General features: G+C 54.6%; 1 protein-coding gene across 7 annotated transcripts in view; it reads right to left on the reverse strand.

Moving 5' to 3' along the window:
* The window catches only part of SLC45A4 (solute carrier family 45 member 4), a 101,482-nt gene extending 85,904 nt beyond the window's left edge, over positions 1-15,578 (reverse strand). For 4 of the 7 annotated variants that reach the window (XR_010113037.1, XM_034966718.3, XM_063606922.1 and 1 more), the window contains exon 1: positions 15,462-15,578. The gene's annotated coding sequence lies outside the window, so the exon portion shown is untranslated. Of the gene's footprint in view, positions 1-13,227; positions 13,301-15,461 lie in introns of those variants that run through there. The other 3 variants (XM_057303098.2, XM_034966715.3, XM_057303099.2) reach the window with 3 other exon arrangements.
* Between the last annotated feature and the right edge of the window lie 1,005 nt (positions 15,579-16,583).

A 16,583-nucleotide genomic window follows, 5' to 3' on the forward strand; every position in this document is an offset into this window, starting at 1 on the left:
CCCTCCTTGCTGGTGTCCCTCAGCCCTGCCCGACCCTCGGTCCAGTCCTTCCACTGCCTCCTCTCTCTCTCTCCTTGCGGGTGCCACTTGCCGCCTGGTAACACGAGGACCTGACTGACACAGCAACTAACATCGCTCCACAACACACACAGGCATACACAGTCTTCATGGGTCACTGAAGGTGTCAGTGACAAAAACCACACCCTATCAACGATGATGAAGGGCTGACTCTAAGAAGTTCTCCATCAGCTTGTTAACAAATCAAGACTAGAACCATCAGCCTTGAAGCTGGTTCTAAACTGCAGGACAGATGAGTGCGCAGATGCCTGACTCTGGGACACTCAGGCAAGGGGCCTACATACCCCCTAGGGCCCAGATTACAGGTCAGTCATCGGAAATGGGGATTGGACACCCACATGCATGGTGACTCGAGGACAGCACCATCCTCCCCCACCCCCCTACTGAGGCTGGATGCGTGGGCCTACGTAATGCACGCCAGCAGTTCACTGTGACTACAGCCACCTGCTTCCTCAAGCCCACAAAGTGAAAAAGAAAATGCGGCCGGGCGCAGTGGCTCACACCTATAATCCCAGCACTTTGGGAGGCTGAGGCAGGTGGATCATGAGGTCAGGGGTTCGAGACCAGCCTGGCCAACATAGTGAAACCCCAACTCTACTAAAAATACAAAAAACTAGCCAGGAGTGGTGGCAGGTGCCTGTAATCCCAGCTACTTGGGAGGCTGAGGCAAGAGAATCACTCGAACCCAGTAGGCAGAGATTGCAGTGAACCCAGATCACGCCACTGCACTCCAGCCTGGGCAACAGAATGAGACTCCGTCTCGAAAAAAAAAAAGAAAATAAAATGCATGGCAATGGCACTGTACAAAGTGTAGGGTGGAATCCACAAAGTTCCACTGAAGACAGTGTGGCAACGTCTGCCTTTGAGCTTAGCTTAGAGTGTTGGGACAAGGGGGAAGGCATGCTCGGAAATGCATTTTCTGTGTATAAAACTTCTCTGCAATCAAAAAATGGAAACAGACCGGGAGCAGTGGCTCATGCCTGTAATCCTAACACTTTGGGAGGCCGAGGCGGGCAGATTGCCTGAGGTTGGGAGTTTGAAACCAGCCTGGCAAACATGGTGAAACCCCGTCTCTACTAAAAGTACAAAAATCAGCTGGGCGTGGTGGTGCACACCTGTACTCCCAGCTACTTGGGAGGCTGAGGCACAAGAATGGCTTGAACTTTGGAGGTGGAGGTTGCAGTGAGCCGAGATAGTGTCACTGCACTCCAGCCTGGGCAACAGAGCGAGACTCTATCTCAAGAAAAAAAAAAAGTAAATGTAAAAAAAAAAAATCATCTGCGGTAAAGATCTACAGAAGAAAAAGTGAGAAAAAATGGTTTGAACAAGGGTTGAGACATCTGGTTTGGGGATTCAGGCCAGCTGGGAGCAAAAAGAAGACCCTTGGGCACGCCACGCTGCAGACCAGGAGGACCTGAGTCCGTGGCCCAGGATCTCTGTGGACCAGGGTCTCTGTGTACTGTTAGCATAGCACTCCCCCAGGGCCAACCGAGGGACCCTGCCTGAGCTTCCTGGGGACAATGTGCCACCTGAGAAAACCCACAGCGACTGGTCAGGGTGGCTGGACAGAAGCAGGTCTCAGTCAACGCCTGCTGTGAATGAACAAGCCGCATCGGGAGGGACCAGTGCGTGCAGAGGGAACGTGCACCGGGGCCAGCCCCTGCCTAGAAGCAGAGCAGGAGGTCAGCAGAGGCAGCCCTGACCCCAGCCCCTGCCTCACCAACCCAATTCCAAGGTAGCACTGCAGGCAGATGGCCAGTGGGGACAAGGCTGGCCTGAGGCTTGCTGGGACACACGGTCCCTGCTGGTCCAAGGCTGGGACTGTGGAGCCCCATGAGGCCTCCCCAGAGCGGTCCCCTCACAGCCAGTTCCCTGTGAGCAGTGGAACTGCACCAACACTCCTGTGGCAGGAACGGCTGTGAGCCCAACGTGGCAACCCACGTCCCAGGGAACCCATGCATGCTAAATGGGGGCCACCAGCCAGCATGGCAGGAGAAACACACATGTGAAGACAGAGGGCAGCACAAGAGAGGGGAGCGGCGGTGCTGAGCCCCAGGCCCAGTTGGTGCGGGACCCCTGGGAGGGAGGCACCCTGGGAGGGAATCAGCTCCTAAGTCACCACTTGCAGAGCCCCACCAAGGGCCAATGCCAAACCTAGGCCTCATCTCACCCTGTAGGGGCTCCCAGGGCGCTCCCAAGTGGCAGCCTCAGCTCGAAGGTGAGGAAAGTGAGTCAGGAACTGGCAGGTAATGGAGCATTCACACCCGGCAGAGTGGGGGCAGCAGGTTCCCCAGGTTCTCCGGGGACAGTCCTCCCACTGGACTTCAGGAGAGAGCTGCGGGCAGACCTGTCTGTCTTGGGTTGGCAGAGGGGTGTGGACATTCCAGAGAGGGAAGTGAGAACACACACTGGACAGGAGGAAGCAGCGCTGTGTGGTCAGAGAGGAGCTGCCACAGGCTGGAGGCACGTGAGCCAGGGAAGGCAGCCCCTGTGGGTGAAGGGAAAGCAGGAGGGAAGCTGGGACCACACCTGCTTTATGGGCGGGGCCCTGGGGCTCACAGAAATTAGAGATCTGCCCCAGGCCCCTGAGAGAGGCACCAGGATCCAATCTCTGCAGGACCTCCCAGTCCTGGCAGGAAGAGCCCAAGGGCACCAGGCGGAACTCCCAGGGCCGCCACCTTCAAGTTAGGCTCAGTTCCTCCATGAAGATCTCTCTCTTTTTAAAATGGAGATAACAGCGCATCACAGGGCTATTAACATTGAAAGTTTAAGTGTTATCAGGAACTACCGCACTCAGCAGGGGACAGGTATAAGGAAATCCCTTCTGCAATCACGTGAAGGCATCTAAGATGCAAAGAAGCTGGTCTGGAACACCCACTTCCACAACACAGCACCCAGGGGGACGCAGAAAACAGGGTAAACGGCTCCACAAGCAGCTCCATCTCCCTGAACTGCCCCACGGCAGCACTGACTGAGGACCCTCGATTGACCACTCGGAACCCAACATCAGTCTGAAAGGTCTCCAGAGGCTGGAAGCACCTGGGAAGGTTACCCTGGTTGAGTGAACGTGATGAGAAAAAACAACTTCTCAAGGCTGAAGGCCTTGAGCGCCCCAGCAGCCAGCAGCCCTGCACCGCCCAGGATGGTGCGGAGCTCATCTCGTAAGGTCAGAGGCTCCCTGGCTTTGGTGCTGGAGCCCTTGCCCCTCTGGCACAAAGGGACAAGGTGTCCACAGCCCGGGGTCAGCCCGACAAGACCACCATCCAAGCCTGGCCCCTAGGAAACAGGCTTCCAGCCTGGGCAACATGGTGAGACCCTCTCTATATAAAAATATTAAAAATTAGCAGGGCACAGTGGCTGACGCCTGTAATCCAACACTTTGGGAGGCTGTGGTGGGCGGATCACAGGAGGCCAGGAGTTTGAGACCAGCCTGGCCAACACAGTGAAACCTGGTCCGTGCTAAAAATACAAAAATTAGCCAGACATGGTGGTTCATACCTGCAATCCCAGCTACTCAGGAGGCTGAGGCACGAGAATCGCTTCAATCCAGGAGGCAGAGGTTGCAGTGAGTTGAAGTGCAGTTGCCCACTGCACTTCAGCCTGGGCAACAGAGTGAGACCCTGTTTCAAAAAACAGTAATAAATTAGCCTGGCATGGTGGCACACGCCTGTAGTCCCAGCTACTCAGGAGGCTGAGGCAGGAAGATGGCTTCAGCCCAGGAATTCAAGCTGTAGTGAGCTATGATTGCACTGCTGCACTCCAGCCTGGGTGACAGAGCAAGACCTCATTTCTTAAAAAAAAAAAAAAAAAAATTAAAAAATTAAAAAAAAAAAAGGCCAGGCGTGGTGGCTCATGCCAGTAATCCTAGCACTTTGGGAGGCTGGGGTGGGTGGATAACCTGAGGTTAGGAATTCAAGACCAGCCTGGCCAACATGGTGAAACCCCATCCCTATTAAAAATACAAAAATTAGCTGGGTGTGGTGGCGCACACCTGCGGTCCCAGCTACTCAGGAGGCTGAGGCAGGAGAATCGCTTGTACCCACGAGGCAGAGGTTGCAGTGAGCCGAGATCATGCCACTATACTCCAGCCTGGGTGACACAGCGAGACTCCATTGCCAAAAAAAAAAAAAAAAAGTGGAGGGAAAGACCCTCACGCCCTTTATCATATGAAGACAGAGCAAGAAGGGGCGATGTTTGAACCAAGAAATGGGTCCTCAGGAGACACCAACCTGCCTGTGCCTTGTTCTTGGCCTTCCAGCCTCCAGAACTTGAGAAAGAAATCTTTGTTGTTGCAAAGCCACCTGGTCTACGGTACGTGTTTGAAGCAGTCTGACCACCCTAAGTTACTGAGTCCCCCCCCAGGTTTGCCACACTGAACCAGAAACACCAGTGAGGGCCTTGGGAGGAGGGTCAGAAACTGCTTCCTCTGGTTCTTCTCTACACCATCCACTTGGTGCTTCAGGAAGCACAGGCAGCTCCCTGGCTGCCTTCCCCTCTGAGTTATTAAAGCCAAATGCAACAGGGCTCCACCAAGAAGAGGCGGGCACCCGGTGGGCGCCGGGCACTCTGCCTGGCAATGCGGCAAGTGGATGCTGGCGGGGGAGGCAGGCCTGGGGTCCACGCCTAAGGCCTGCTAAGCCGAGGCAGAACTGTGTGGGCAAAAATAAATCCCCAGATGGACAAGGCTCTGAGGGGATCAGGAGAAAATCCACATGGAAATGTTTCAAATCTATTTCCCAGAACCCTATCATCACCAGGCAGAAACCACAGCCTGCATTTACAGGGCTTCCAGGCTCTCCCACAGACCCAGAAAACTTAATCAAAAACCTATCTGAACTTTACAACCACAAACTGGCACCAGCCACGGGCCCTTATCAGCACACAGCCTCGCTGCTGCAGAGATGGCATGAACTGTCAGGAACCAACCCGGGACTGACAGCCCGGCCAGTGGCCATGCCACACACAGCCTGCACCTGCGGACTTTCCATTTGCAGAGATCTAGGAAATGGCAAAATGCTTTCTTCTTTTTGCGTAGATTTTTGAATTAGCAAAACTGCCACTGGCTAGTTCACTTGTTGAAAAAAACTGTTCCAATTTTATTTTAAATTTGATTAGCTTTAAACATTACCTCATTTCATTTCAGGAAAAGTTAGCAAGATCTTTCTCACACACAGCCACAGTATTAAAGAGAAGGACATGACACCCAAAATTGCAAAAAAAAAAAAAACAACCTTCTCCATGTGACTGTTCACCCAGCTTCTCACTCCAGCTGTGGATGGTGGGCCACAGCGCTGCCCGGGAGGCCCACCTGCTGTGGGCACAGCCCCTGTGGCAAGCCCGACTGGCCCACCATCCCCCGTGTCCACACTCCCCAGGCTCTTTCTGCAAAGCTCTTCCCTTCATCCCACAGGCCATGTCCTTTAAAACTCAGTTCAAAGACTAGTGAGAGTCGACAGAATTGCTAACGGGTGATGAATCTGGGGATAACACGATTACACTATTTTCACTACTTTTAGGCATGTCTGAAAACAACCACAGTAAGAAGTTTTTAAGAAGAACATTCTGTTTCTTTCAAAGACCACCTGCTCAGACGTTTTCCGCACCCAGCCATGGGTCAGATGCCCTCCTCGGGGTTCCCAGGCCTGCCCCATCACCCTGCCCAGATGGCTGTCTTCTCAGGCACCTGCCTTGAGCCTGGCACTGAGCAGCCACCTGGGGACCATCTCCAGAATGGAACATACCACAGCAGGCCCAGTCCCCTGCTAGCTCACAGTCTGAGCCTAGTGACAGTGCCCAACAAGAGGGCAAAATTGGGCACCAAAGGCTCAACCCAGCAAGCCAAGTGGCCAGCCCGAAAGAAACAAGGAAACAAATTGGAGCGGCAGCACCTCCTCCCTGACCTCCGCAGGAGCCAGGGAGCCAACCCAGAGGGCAGTGCCAGCTGGGCACAGCTGCCCATACCTGTGGCAGCCAGGAGTCCTTCCTTCCAAGCTCTTGGCCAGGGAGGAGGGGTGTGGGAACCAGCATGCTGCGTGGGCCAACAGCAGGGCTGGCCACAGAGCCCCCTCCAGCAGCAGCTACCTGGCATGGGGAGTGACCGCAAAGGTGCCTCAAAGTCGAATCCAAGGCATGGAGGGCACTGCCGCATTTCTCCAGGCAGAAGACAAACGGCACTTTTCAGTGGGGGGTGGGGGGAGCTGATGAGCAGTGCGACCCAGTGGCCCACAACTGCACTAGGCCGGCCGTATCCGGTGGCTCCTCTCCCTCACCAGTGCCCCCACCAGGCGCTGCTCCAGAGGTCCCAGCTGGGCGCCCGGCACGGATGCAGATGCCGCACTGTCTAGCAGCGTGAGTGCTGCTGTGACCCCTTCTCAGGCGCCTACTGAGTGCTGGAGACAGAAACCCCTCACACACCCCGGTTACCACACGGAAGCAGAAGCTCCGAGCACTGGGTGGCTTCTGGAAGGTCACAAAGCCAAGGAGGGCCCAGCCCGGACTATAAACTCTCCCTGCACCCCACCCACAACGAGGATGCCAGGCTTCATGATGTTTCTACGGAAGGAGAAAGCGGACGGGGAGCCCCGTGCCTTTAAGAATTAAAAACACTCTCGACACCTCAATAGCTCAGTAGCGGGCTAGACATGTTTTCAACAGCCTTGATATTCCCTTCGGCTTACCTAGGGAGACACCTGTCACACTAGAGACACCAGCTCCAGGCTGCAAGTCCATAACAAGACCACCTGAGCTGTGGGCGTCGTTCTCGCCACCAAATCAGAGCTGCCCTTCAAATGGGCACGGTTAGGGACAGCAGAGCGGCCGTGGCCGCAGCCCCGGGATCCGGCTTCATCCAGCAGAGGGTGGTGGTGCGCAGGCCCTGATGGGGGAGGACTTCCACACGCCAAGCTTTTAATGCCGTTTTACGTAAGCAACACGAAAAAAACCACTAGCAGTTATTCTAGTACTCCTGGCTGGGAGCGGATTTGCATACTGAAGTAAAGCCCCAGGTTAGGGCAGGAATTTCTAGAACCAGCTGGACTCTGCTGTACCTGTTCTTCTTCAGCAGCCAAAACGTTTCTCAAAGTCTTTTAAGAGACTGAAACATTGATTTCAGTATTAATACCCAAAATACCACGAAAATATAAGGATTTGCTGCTTTGGAGAAGGGACCAATGGAGGATCCCCTTTCCAGGGTGATTTAATCCGGTTCTGTGGGGTAATTAGGGGCTGGCCTGTCTTCCTGGTCCCGTTCTTCACTGTTTAAACCGCAGGATTCCTAGAACATGACCGTGGAACTGCTCCTCTCCTCACCCATCCCTGGAACGAAGGCACTGGCCCCATGATCTGAGGACATCATCGCCTCCCCAAATAGCTGCATGGCTGAATTGGAAGCAACACATTCTTAGTGGACTCCTAATGGCCAGCCCTGAGGACAGAAGACAGGTTAAAACTTCAGCCGGACCCACATTACCGATTCCACAGAGTTGGGCGAGTAGCCTGCTTTCCTCCAACAAAGCTGGGAGACGCCAGAGACCCCAGGTCCGTCAAATCTCCTCTTATGTCATAAAACCATCACACAACGCAAAGTTCTACTGCTCTCAGTCCTCAGCGTGCTGTTTCTGAGTGGGATGGGAAGTGGTGGTTTTTTGGTTACTAAACTGATTTTCATACCAAATTTCATTAGGTCTAAAGGCTAAAAATAGTAAATCTTTCTACTTTTTGAGCATCTCCAGATTTGAGCAAATTCTCAGGGATGCCAAGTGTCAACGCCCTGGACCAGCCTCATCTGGTTCTCGGGGAGAGGCCCACCTTCCCAACCCACCCCATGGCCCTGATCCCAACGGCAACCTGATGGCCTGAGACCAGCTGCCTCGCTCCGGAACAGGCACAGAGATGCCCTGTGCAGGAAGAAGGGCGGAGCAGGGTGACCAGATTCCTGCCAGGCAAAAACCTCTAGCAAATCTAAAGTCTGGCCATGTCAGTCTTCTCTGCTTCTAACACACCTTTCTGTCAAATTAAAATTTAACCCAAGGCACAATTCCACCATCTTACATTTTAGCCCAACCAGATGAAAATGCCGCAGCGTGCTTACTCGTGAAATGGTTCATCTTCTGCCCTTTAACATTGCGCATTTAGAAAACAGGCAATTAAACAGTAAAGCTTAACATGGAGCAGCACGGACACCGTGATCCGACGAAGTGGCGTGGGCCTTACCTGTGGACCAAGTGTGTGAACACAGCACAGCAAGCGACCCGTGCAAACACAGGAGCATCCTGAGGGGCCTCCGGTGTGGGGAACTCAGAGAGCCGCAAGGTCCCCACAAACGCCTGCCTAAAACTGGACTGCCTGAGAAGCTGCTGTGGAGAAAGTCCCAGTGCCCAGGGAGCCCCCACCTCCAGCCTGCCTGCCCCACCTAGACAAGAGGAAGGCACTCTTCCCAGGGAACGTTCCAGCAACAGAGATGTACCCGGTACCAGGGACAGTTCAATTATCCCTTTAATTAAGGCACCTTAAACGGGCCCCACCCCCCAGCTCTTTGAGACCTCCTTCCAGTGTATTTTGTGCATTTAGTAATTGTTTATCAAGATCAATGATATTTATGTTTCTGTGATCAATTCTGTACTGATAATTACAATGACATAAAACATTCTTCTGGATGTTAACATAGCCTAAATGATCACAGAAATGTTTTAAATTGCAATATATACTTTTGTCACAGAGAAGTATGGAGAACAGTCCATAGGCCGGGTGCAGTGGCTCACGCCTGTAATCTCAGCACTCTGGGAGCCTGAGGCAGGAGGGAGGGTCGCTTGAGGCCACGAGTTCATGACCGGCCTGGGCAACATGGTGAAACTCTGTCTCTGCCAAAAATACAAAGAAAAATTAGCTGGGCATAATCCCAGCTACCTGGAGGGCGGAGGTGGGAGGATCACTTGAGCCCAGGAGGTGGAGGCTGCAGTGAGCCATGATCTCACCACTGGACTCCAGCCTGGGGGACAGAATGAGACCCTATCTCAAAAAAAAAAAAAAAAAAAAAAAAAAAAATCCTGGGCAACTCAGTGAGACCCCATCTCTGCAAAAAATAAAAATAAAAACTAGCTGGGCATGATAGCATACACCTGTGGTCCCAGCTACTCAGGAGGCTGGAGAGAGAGAATTGCATGGACCTAGGTGGTCAAGGCTGTAGCGAGCCCTGATCCCACCACTCCAATCCAGCCTGGGTGACAGAGGGAAACACTGTCTCAAAAAAGAAAAAAAAGAATGAGGGATGAAAAGACTTTCAAATGGAGCAAACATACAAGTTCACAAAGAAAAAAACTGCCTTGTCAACACTGTTAAAAACAATTTGTTCATTTTTTAAAAGGGTGACTGATGGTAGGTATCATTAGGATATCTAACATTGGATACTTTTTAAAAAGCAATACAATGGTTACTTTTAAATGCCAACATTATACTAGAAATTGCATCTTTTGCAGTTGTTTCAAATTAGGACCAAAAATTTAAACATCAACTTAAAAATGTGTCTACAGTTTTTCAAAGTTTTTTTTGTTTTTTAGATGGAGACAGAGGCTTGCTCTTTCGCTCAGGCTGGAGTGAAGTGGTGCAATCTTGGCTCACTGCAACCTCCACGCCACTCACCATCACCACCACCACCACCACCCCCCCCCCCATCCCCGCTGCCCTCCCTCCCCCCGACCCCACCCCTGCCCCCAGGTTCAAGCCATTCTTGTGCTTTAGCCTCCTAAGTAGCTGGGATTATAGGCGTGCACCACCACACCTGCCTAATTTTTGTATTTTTAGTAGAGATGGTTTTGCCACGTTGGCCAGGCTGGTCTCGAATTCCTGATGTCAGGTGATCCACTCGCCTTGGCCTCCCAAAGAGCTAGGATTACAGGCATGAGCCACCGCGGCAGGCGTCAAAGTTATTTTACAGAACACATAAGCAAAAATGTTTTCAGGCCTTTGCTTGACAGCAATGTAACTCTAAAACATTCCTAACTCATTCATCACTGACAGCGAAAGAGCTGCCTCTACGACACTCAGGCAGTCCCCCTCGCCTCGTGTCTAACATGCTCTTAATATGCGATTTCATCTCCAGTGTGGAGATGTCAAACCCCTCCCCCCTCAAAAAACTTACAAAATATTCCCTTCCCATATATACCAAACCAAAAACCATGCTCTTGAATAAATGTATTTCCCTAAAATGATGACTACATTGTTGGTGATAAGGAACTTATTTTCTGTTTTTTCTTGTTTTCTGGCCTTACAATGTCTTTTTTTTTTTTTTTTTTTTTGAGACAGGGTCTCACTCTGTTGCCCCGGCTGGAGTGCAGTGTGGGTGTGATCTCCCCTCACTGCAGCCTGGACCTCCTGAGCTCCAGCAATCCTCCCGCCTCAGCCTCTCGAGTAGCTGGGACCACTGATGTGAGACACCGCATCCGGCTAATTTTTTTGTATTTATAGAGACAGGGTTGTGCCATGTTGTCCACGCTGGTCTCAAACTCCTGGGCTCAGGCAATCTGCCCGCCTCAGCCGCCTAAAGTGCTGGGACTATAGGCACGTGCCATCGTGCCCGGCTAATTTTTGGTTTTTTTTTTTTTTTGTACAGGTGGGGTTTTGCCGTGTTGCTCAGGCTGGCCTGGAACTCCCGGACTCAAGCGATCCTCCTGCCTCAGCCTCCAAGAGTGCTGGGATTGCAGGAACGAGCCTCTGTGCCCAGCCTGAGTGATCTCCTAAAATTGTGCAATAAGGGTCATATATAAAAGTATAATGACCACCACACCTGACCAGGTAAGCACTGTGTTGATCCCTCTTTATTATCTAAGGGTTTGCTATGCATTTTTCACTCAAGATTTTCCTTTCTTTGAAATAGGAAAAATTTGGTTGCCAGTCATTTCAGATGGCTCCAGGATTTCAAGGCAGAACCCCAAGAGAAACCTTGGGGCAAACTACAAAAACTCAGAGCAAGTAGCGTAACAGAATCCCAGGTTGGAAGGGACTTTTCAATGCAGCAAATTAAGCACCTCTGGGCCAGAGTTCAGGAATGCAGTTTCCTCTCACTGCCAGCAAAATCCTTCAACAGGTTTAGGAGGATGAAAGTACCGAGACCCAGGTCTGAACAATACCTCCCTCACTGGGGCCTGGGCCCAGTAGAGGTGGGAGGGTGAGATGGCCAAGCTCAGTGACTTGAAAGGTTACGCAAATCCCTTCAGCTGCCTCAGGATCCCACTCTGGACTGGCTGGCACCCTTATTCCTGCACTGGGGACAAAATGCCCAGCACTATCCCCCCCCGCGGCTCCCGACAGACTCTGAGAGTGAACCTGTGTTCTGGAGCCCTCACTAGACAGGAAGGTGGGCCTTGGGATGACCCTCAAAATAATGCAGCTACAGCCCAGCCCCTCTAACTTAAGAGAAATCCCACCAGCTGTGGTAGTATGAACCTATAACCCAGCAGCTACTTGGGAAGCTGGGGCAGGAGGATCACTTGAGCCTAGGGGTTCAAGACCTGCTTGGGCAACACAGTGAGACCCCCTGACTCTTAAATACACACACACACACACACACACACACGCAAAGGAGAGAGACTATAATGCCAGCACTTCGGGAGGCCCAGGCAGGCAGATCACTTGAGGTCAGGAGTTCAAGACCAGCCTGGCCAACATGGTGAAACCCCATTTCTACAAAAATACAAAAATTATCTGGGCATGGTGATGTGCACCTGTAGTACTAGCTATTCGGGAGGCGGAGGCAAAAGAATCGCTTGAACCTGGGAGGTGGAGGCTGCAGTGAACCAAGATCGCACCACTGCACTCCAGCCTGGGTGACAGAGTAAGACTGTCTCAAAAAAAAAAAAAGGGGGGGGGGGGAGAGAGAGAACTTCCTCTCCCTCTCACCTGAAGTCCCCAAGCTACACAGCAGCTGAGCCAAAGAGAACTCAGAGCCCTTCTCTCCATCATTAGGGTTTTGTGCTGCTTCCCGCAATCTAACTAGTCGCACTCAACAAATGACCCCTACCAAGTGTCCCGTCTTCCTGGGGCACTAACACCCACGTCCTCTGAGGTGGGAACAATAGCGACCCATCCACGGCTCTCAAAGGGCCACTCTATCAGGGATATGAAACACTAAGTGGGTTATGCGGCTGCCCTCTAAGTCTGTGGATGTTTTTAATCTTCTTAAAATGCCTCCTCCAAAAGTCACTTGCCAAGGAGGCCACTTCGTAAACACTATGCTGTTTCTCCTGTCACCTCCACCCCAATGGCAAGGGGTTGAAAATGACAATATGACCTGTTAAGCTTCCCTTTCGGCAGGCCCCCTCCTGATTCAGGGTAGAGAAGATTCATTTCCACGAACATTAAAGAGGTCTCCCGGTCCTCTGAAAGTGCCTGATTTCACAAAGGCTTAGCATTTGATACTCGGGGGAAAAGGCCACTAGAAGCACATTTTGAAAGTTTCACATTTAAAAAGATCCTTATTCATTGATTTTGGTGGGGTAATTAAGCTAATCTAAACAAGGGGACCTTGTCTAGGAGCCGGTGGGGGAGGTGCAGCCGCTCAGGTCCTCTGCGTGAAAACCCACTGCAGACGCCTGCTTTTGGGGTCCTCTCACCCCTTCCTTTCTACAAGGCTGCTCTTCGGCTGGGAGGTTTGCTCCCTCTGGTCAAATCTGTTTCCTGGCTCAGGTGGAGACAACCCTTCTGATGGTGTTTCACTAAGTGCGCCTTCGTCAGCATAATCACGCAGTGATGAAAACCTGGGGAACCTAGGAGGCCAGCGAGGAACAGTCCTCACCCATCATTAGCAGGAACGCGGCTTCCAGCATATTCTGGCTCCACAAATTACAGACACGACTCTGCCAGGGGTGTTCCCAAGAAGGGCACTGGCAATTTGGGGTTGTCTGCCACCTACAGTGCTTGTCAGTCACCCTCACTCGGTGCCAGGCCACAAGGCTGTTGGTCACAAACCACCCCAGCCAGCCACTGGGCGTCGGGGCCCTCGGGAAGAGCGGGAGAGGGCACTGGGATGCACCACGGTCAGAACGACAATCACAGCCCGAACCCCTGCGCTGCACTCCTCTGTCCTCCCCACCTCTCTCCTGACAACACAGATACAATCTATTCACCACCAAGCAACCTCAAGATTGGCTGAAATACCTTCCTCGGCTCCTTTCCTCCATCAGGAAAGGGGGGAGCTGCCGCTGCCGCTGCCGCTGCCGCAGCCCTCTCCTTCCCTGCAGATCTGCGGGGCGGGCTGGGGCGGGATCTCAGAGCTCACGGAAAGGAGGCAGAATCCGGTTTACAGGCTTGCTCCGCCCCTCCCCCACCCCCCTCCAATAAGCAAAGTTAGAGGGTGTTACAAGCTGCAAGACACACACCTTGGAGCTCACCCAGTCCAATCTCTGATCTGCTTTCACGATGCGACAAGGGCCAAAGCTGCAGCACGCATCTCGGCAGGGCAGCAGGCCACTCCCCCCCACGAGGCCCGGGAGGTGGCCCTGGGCAGCCTCCCCGCTCCCCGCCCTGTGAACACCTGGGCCAAAAAAACACACCTTTAAATACCCAGTGTGTATTTCAAACACATTTCAAACGATTTGCTTCTTTCCTTTACAGCCACTGCCACAAAAACAATTAGCCTGAACGGGTGTGAAATCCTTGATGTGTAAGACGACCTAGTTCCCCAGCGTCTCTCTAGAAACACATGAGTTCTTTACTGCGCCTGAGTCTCCTCCACCCGCAACCTGCAGGGCTGCCTCTTCTCATCCTCAAGTGGCTTCTGCAAAACCTCTCCCAAGCATTTAAATAATCTCTGCTCGTTCTTTTAACAATAATTCAAACCTAGCAGAAAAGTGAGGACACTATACATTTCTTTTAAGGACAGTGAGTGTTACCTGCTCTGATCCCCATGTGTTACACTCCCTAACCTGTACACCAATACTCCAGCTTTTTGTTTTCTTATTTTTTCCTAAAGCCAGCACAAAATAACAGAAGGATAAGATTCCTACCACATTCCACCTGTCTGCCAATGACACAGGAAGGATGAGACCGTCTGGGGAATGGAAGCGCAGGGCGCTCTCAGTAATGCTGGGCAGATGCAGTGGCTTTTCCCCAGCAGAAATGGGCTTCGATTCAGAATCTACCAGCCCACAAGAATCATCTGACCCCACAACAATTAGTTCAATCACTCATCTGGTAAACCCTCCTCGCTCCGGGTCCTAGACTGGAAAAGACAGCCCCCAAAACAATAATAAAAACGACAAGCCCTGTTTTGCTGGAGTCAGCTGAGGTATCAGATGGGGGTCAGTGGCTAGGTCTGTGAACCTGAAGCCACACTCCATCAGCGACCCGCACTGGAGAGACACAAACACCTCAGGCTCCTTAGGAGGTCAAGAGGCCGTTCCCAGCCCTCCCTAGCCCCCGCCTTCTAGAATCATTCTGAATAGCTAACCAGGAGGCTGGGCCCCGTGTGGATCCGCCTCCGCTGGAAAAGCCGCTGCTGGAAGTGCTCCAATCCAGAGCAGGATACCTGGGGGAGGAACGGGTTAAGCGCAAAGGGGAAAGGGGCAGCGGGTGCTGAGACGCAGAAGGTGCGGGGACTTCTACAGAGCAGGGAATCTGGGCCCGGATGAACTGATGCCCTGGCCTCTTTCCTCCAGGGACAAGGTCGGTCTCAGGAAATCAAGGTATCTTCAAAGGGACACAAGGGAGCGCAGTGCCGATGAGACCGGGGCAGAGCCACAGTCTGGCGCTGCAGGCTGGGGGTCCGAGGTGGGGGACACTGGCTAGCAGTGCTGCCAGGGTCGTGTGTGCACTGGGCAGAGGGAAAGGAGGGGAAGAAGGGGAAGAAGGAAGTGCGTTCGGTTGGGAGGACCGGTCCAGACAGAGGGGAGAGGGGGCCACTTTGCGAGTGGTGTATCGCTGGTTGAATTCTCATAAGTTAGAGATAGCAGGCAGGGGTTAGAAGGACAAGACAGGGTCAGGACCAGGAGTTAGAGGCGCCAGGCTCCTCTCTGGGTAGAGAAACCCGAGGAACTGGGGGCGGGGAGGACTGATGGGTGCGAAAGGGGGCCGGGTCCAAATGAAGGCGCGCGCTCCGGGGTGGGGGCCGGCGTAGGGGGAATCAGGGAGGCTGCAGGGCTGGGGACCAAGGCAGGTGCAATCCGGAAAGAGGAGGCGGGAAGGAACTGGGGGGCCCTTAGGAGCCAGCGCAAGCCGGGTGGGGGCACGTCCCCTCCCCCGGAGAAGGTGCGGGGCTGGGGCTGCGGCGCGGACCCGACCTGGAGGCCGAGGCTGTGCGGGAGGTGGGGGTGGGGAGGCTGCAGGTGCCCGGCGCCCAGGTGCGAGGTGCAGGGGGCGGCGGGGCAGGCGGCTGCGGGCGGCAGGCCACTCACCTGTCTCCTCCGGCCGGGGCCGCGGGGGCGGCGGGGCGGCCGGGCCGGGCCGGGCAGGGGCGACGGGGGCGCGGAGCCCCGGGCGCACCGGGGTCGGGAGGCGGCTGCGGGTCCGGGCGGGGGCTGCTCCCTCGGCCGGCCGGCCGGGCGGTCAGTCAGCGACGCGGGCGCGGAGAGAGCGCTGCGAGGCTGCGGCCGGCGCGCGGAGACAACGCCGCTTTATCGGGTCGGAAACAGCCGCTCCGCGCCGCTTCCGCTGACGCAGCGCCGGCCCCTGCGCCTCATGACTATGCAGCACCCGCCGCCGCGGGACGGGGATTCGGGGGGCGGGGTCTGCACCGCGCGCGCTCATTGGCCTCCGCTGCCGCCCACCCCGCCCCCGAACGGCCGCCCCGCCCCCGCCGCGCCCCTGCCCCGCCCCCGCGCGCGCCGCGGCTCCCGCCCCCGTCTCGCCATGGCCCCGCCCCCAGCCCTAGTCCAGCCCCGCCCCCGCCCTCCTCCCGCTACGCCCCCGGCCCCGGCCCCTCCGCACCGAGCGTCCGCCCTCTCTCCCCTAAAGCGCTGGCCCCCAATCCACCCCATCCCACTCCGCAGCCGCAGGAGGTGGCCCCCGCCTGTCCCCACCTTCTCTCCCTGCTCCTCTCGCCACTCTGTCGCAGAGGGGTCGGGCTAGCCACGAGGCCCCGGCCCCCGGCAGCCCAGCCCCTTGGCAAGCACCCTCCCGCCCCCTCCGCCCCTGCCCGTGGCGCGGCGACATGGGCCCCATCCAGGTGCTGCAGCCCCTCCTCCGCTGCAGGAGAAAACTCTCCTGTTTTCCCCTCCCTGCCACCCTCCGAAGACCTCCTACCTGGTCCCGGACCACCCCCCCCCGTCCCCAACTCCCCCAACGCCCCGCGCTCTGCAGGTCCCCTCTCCAACCTGGAGAGCGGGGCAGGACGAAGACCCGACCCGGAGCTTCCTGGAGGCTGGGCCTCCCTCTCAGGCTTGGCCCTGGCCAGGGACACTGATCCGTCTCTCCCCAAGTGTAGAAGGGCCACAATCCCTAGGGCAGGACTGCTGGGAAACCCCATCAAGACAAGGTCTGGGGAGGCGGCTTTAACAGACAGATGTGATGGGCTGAGG

Source organism: Pan paniscus, chromosome 7 (genome assembly GCF_029289425.2).
Source record: "Pan paniscus chromosome 7, NHGRI_mPanPan1-v2.0_pri, whole genome shotgun sequence".
Classification (NCBI taxonomy): Eukaryota; Metazoa; Chordata; class Mammalia; order Primates; family Hominidae; genus Pan; species Pan paniscus.